The sequence below is a fragment of the Chelonia mydas genome, chromosome 23 (genome assembly GCF_015237465.2).
Source record: "Chelonia mydas isolate rCheMyd1 chromosome 23, rCheMyd1.pri.v2, whole genome shotgun sequence".
Classification (NCBI taxonomy): Eukaryota; Metazoa; Chordata; order Testudines; family Cheloniidae; genus Chelonia; species Chelonia mydas.
Window position 1 is genome coordinate 8,098,628 of NC_051263.2, and position 3,885 is coordinate 8,102,512.

A 3,885-nucleotide genomic window follows, 5' to 3' on the forward strand; every position below is an offset into this window, starting at 1 on the left:
GCTCTGTGAAAGAAGGGAAAGCAGTGGATGTGGGGGGAGAAGTAGATACGCTGGAGGGTAGGGATACAGTCAAGAGTGACCTAGACAAATTGGAGGACTGGGCCAAAAGAAATCTGATGAGGTTCAACAAGGACAAGTGCAGAGTCCTGCACTTAAGAAGGAAGAATCCCATGCACCGTACAGGCTGGGGACTGACTGGCTAAGCAGCAGTTCTGCAGAAAAGGACCTTGGGATTACAGTGGATGAGAAGCTGGATATGAGTCAGCAGTGTGCCCTCGTGGCCAAGAAGGCCAATGGAATATTGGGCTGTATTAGTAGGAGCATTGCCAGCAGATCGAGGGAAGTGATTATTTCCCTCTATTCGGCACTGGTGAGGCCACACTTGGAGTATTGCGTCCAGTTTTGGGCCCCCCACTACAGAAGGGATGTGGACAAATTGGAGAGTCCAGTGGAGGGCAATAAAAATGATTAGGGGGCTGGGGCACATGACTTACGAGGAGAGGCTGAGGGAACTGGGCTTATTTAGTCTGCAGAAGAGAAGAGTGAGGCGGGGATTTGATAGCAGCCTTCAACTACCTGAAGGGGGGTTCCAAAGAGGATGGAGCTTGGCTGTTCTCAGTGGTGGCAGGTGACAGAACAAGGAGCAATGGTCTCAAGTTGCAGTGTGGGAGGTCTAGGTTGGATATTAGGAAACATTATTTCACTTGGAGGCTGGTGAAGCACTGGAATGGGTTACCTAGGGAGGTGGTGGAGGTTTTTAAGGCCTGGCTTGACAAATTTAATTGGGGTTGGTCCTGCTTTGAGCAGGGGGTTGGACTAGATGACCTCCTGAGGTCCCTCCCAACCCTGATATTCCATTATTCTATTATTATGACACCCTGAGCGACATAAGTTTTGCTGACATATGTGGCAGTGTAGACATGGCCTTAGAAAAACATCCAACCTTGTCTGAAAAATTGTCAGTGATGGAGAATCTACCCCCAACTCTTGGTAAATTGTTCCAGTGGTTAATTACTCTCATTGTTAAAAACGTACACCTTATTTCCAGTCTGAAGGCCACTTTTAGAAGTCTTTTCTCCAAGGGTCTTTCAAACATATCAGGTTATCCGAACAAACTAAGACTTGCAGTAAGTTCTTGTCTCCCACAACTTCCTCCATAATATGTTGAAACGTGGCAGGCAGTCCAGAAATCCCTTGGGACATGCATTCAAACTCAGAGAAACCTAATGGACAGTCTGTCTTCCCCTTATCCTCTGCACCTTGAAGGATCTATTAGTATCCACTTCAAAGATCCAACACTGAGAACCACTGGCTCCCTAATAAACAGTCCAAGGTCTCTTGTACTCATGCCATGGTGTACAGGTCAACTGCAATGTGCCTATTTCGGGTTTGGTAGTTGATATACGTCTGGATTTTCCCACTCTCCTTTGGACTGTAACCTTCTGCCAGGTGAAGCCAGCATCAACCGGGGCCAGGTTCAAGATCTAGGGGTTCCTTTCCATCGATCCAACACAGAACCGGCCCGAGCCACCACCCAGTAACCTGGGAAAATTACACACCTCTGAGAGGCAATACTTCCCCACTCGCAAGCACAGAGGGATGGGCTATTACCAGCAGGAGAGTGAGTTTGTATGTGTGTGGGGGGGGGGGGGGGGGGGGGGAAAGGGTGAGAAAATCTGGATTTGTGCTGGAAATGGCCCTACTTGATGATCACTTTAGATAAGCTGTTACCAGCAGGAGAGTGGGGTGGGAGGAAGTTTTGTTTCATGGTCTCTGTGTGTATATAATGTCTTCTGCAGTTTCCACGATATGCTATGCATCCGATGAAGTGAGCTGTAGCTCACGAAAGCTCATGCTCAAATAAACTGGTTAGTCTCTAAGGTGCCACAAGTCCTCCTTTTCTTTTTACGAAAAGGAGGGAAGTAACTCGGAGTTAATTTGGGAAAACGCTGCAATCAGGGTTCATAAACATAAACCATGAGTAAAAGACTCACCCCCAAGTAGGTTGGGCAGTGCCCTTTTCCCCTCAGGTCCTTAAGTCCAGCAACCCAAAAGTCCCTTTCACATGCCCGACCCTTCTCTGCACCCCCCCTCCGTTTGCTGTCCTTGGTCACTGCAGACCCAGAGTTCAGAGGTGCATCTGCAGAGTTGACCTCTCACCCTGGGTGGGGGATAAAGAGGCAACTTACTCGCTCCATTGGTCGCTCACCAGCCCCCTGCTCTCGTTGCGCTCCTTCGTCACTGCCAGCTGCTCATCACGCCTCTCCGCCGCCGCCCTGCTGGTCACTCATTCACCAGCTGACGGTCAATCACCTTCTGCCTCTCTGCTGTGACCTCGGCGCGTCAGTCTCCGTGATTTAGCAGGCTGGGCAGAAATACTGCCCCATTTCAACTGCTTTTAGTTCTCAGTGATTTTAGTTCTTAGCAGACATAGTAAAAACAGTCCTTCCACAACTGGTTGCAGTTCTGACTGAGCAACTGAAATAACAAAAGAGGCTCCTAATGAAGCCTCTTCAGCTCCATTCTTTGAACAGTAGGAAAAAAAAACAGGTTAAGCCAGTCTAGAGAGGACCCCGGCGGGTGCAGCCTCCTGACCAGAACTCCTGTCCCCACCTCTCTTCCTGTCACAGAGCTTTGGCAGTTGAACTGCTGGCTCAGGGAGGTCCTCTCCGCTAAGGGTGACCCTCCCACACCCCCCCATTTAAGGTTAAGCTCAGTCCTGCTTCCCGGCATTCCCACAATAATCACAACACTGATAACAGCATTTCACTACCCCTGCATTCAGTACTAACGTGATTTGTGACCTGTCACGGACTCACAGGTCGTGCCCCCTCTTGGCCCTGTATGGTCCCTGGGGGGAACTCCCTTCAGTGTGACAGCCCTTCTCGGGGGTCCACTCTCTCTCGGGGGTTAAGCCCCTCCGCCTCCTGGAACCGCACCTCTCTGAGCCTTAGCACGCCTGTCTCTCGCCGTGAGCCCCCTCAGGGAGTCCACTCGCTCTGGACTCCCATGCCCAGAGGGAATAATGCCACCCTGATCTCTAGTCCGGAGTGACTCTCAGCCAGTGTAAAACAGGAGGGTTTATCGAGCGTCTGAACCCAGCACAGGAAACTCTCAGGGCCTCAGGCCTGGCCTCCCTCAGCACAGCACATCCAAGTCTCCCCTGCATCCAGGTGGGCTCTGCCTTCTCTCTCCCTCCAGCCCTGAGACTCTGCGCTTTCCAGCTGGGCATCGGATATCACCTGCCCCCAAACCCAGCCTCTGTCCTTTATCTTCTGTCCAGGTAAACAGGGTCGCCTGGGCCTCCTCTCTTCTCAGCCATCCTCTGTTCCCCACTGGCTGGAACTGGCTGGTCAGGACACCGGGGTCCTCTCTCCGCAGCCCTTTGTCTTCCCACTGGCCAGAACCCGCTGTGACTCCCGAGCTGGGCCTCCCGGTCACCAGTCGCTGGGGTATCCATTCTCCAGGCCATTGGCCGGGGTCCCAAGTTCCATTGCTGGTCCTCTGAAACAACAAATTCCCTCTCCCATCACCTCGTTAAATCAGTAACACCCAGGGAAATTGCGTCCCACCCCCTCTGCCTGCAAACCATAGAAAAACCCCAGAAAATCCCCCATTTCGTCACATCTCTCCCCGCTTCGAGTCTGAACTGAGCGGGGTCTCTTGGCCAGTGACCTGGGGAAGTTCAAGGCCCCCGCTCCCGTGATAAAGCATCGGCTATAACATTGGCACTCCCCCTCACAGGGAGCACCTCCATGTCATAACCCTGGAGGAGCAGGCCCCACCTCAGGAGCTTGGCATTAGCCCCTTCCGTTTGGTGCAGCCACGTCAGGGGCGAATGCTCAGCGTACACAGGGAAGTGCCGCCCAAATAGATACAGCTGCA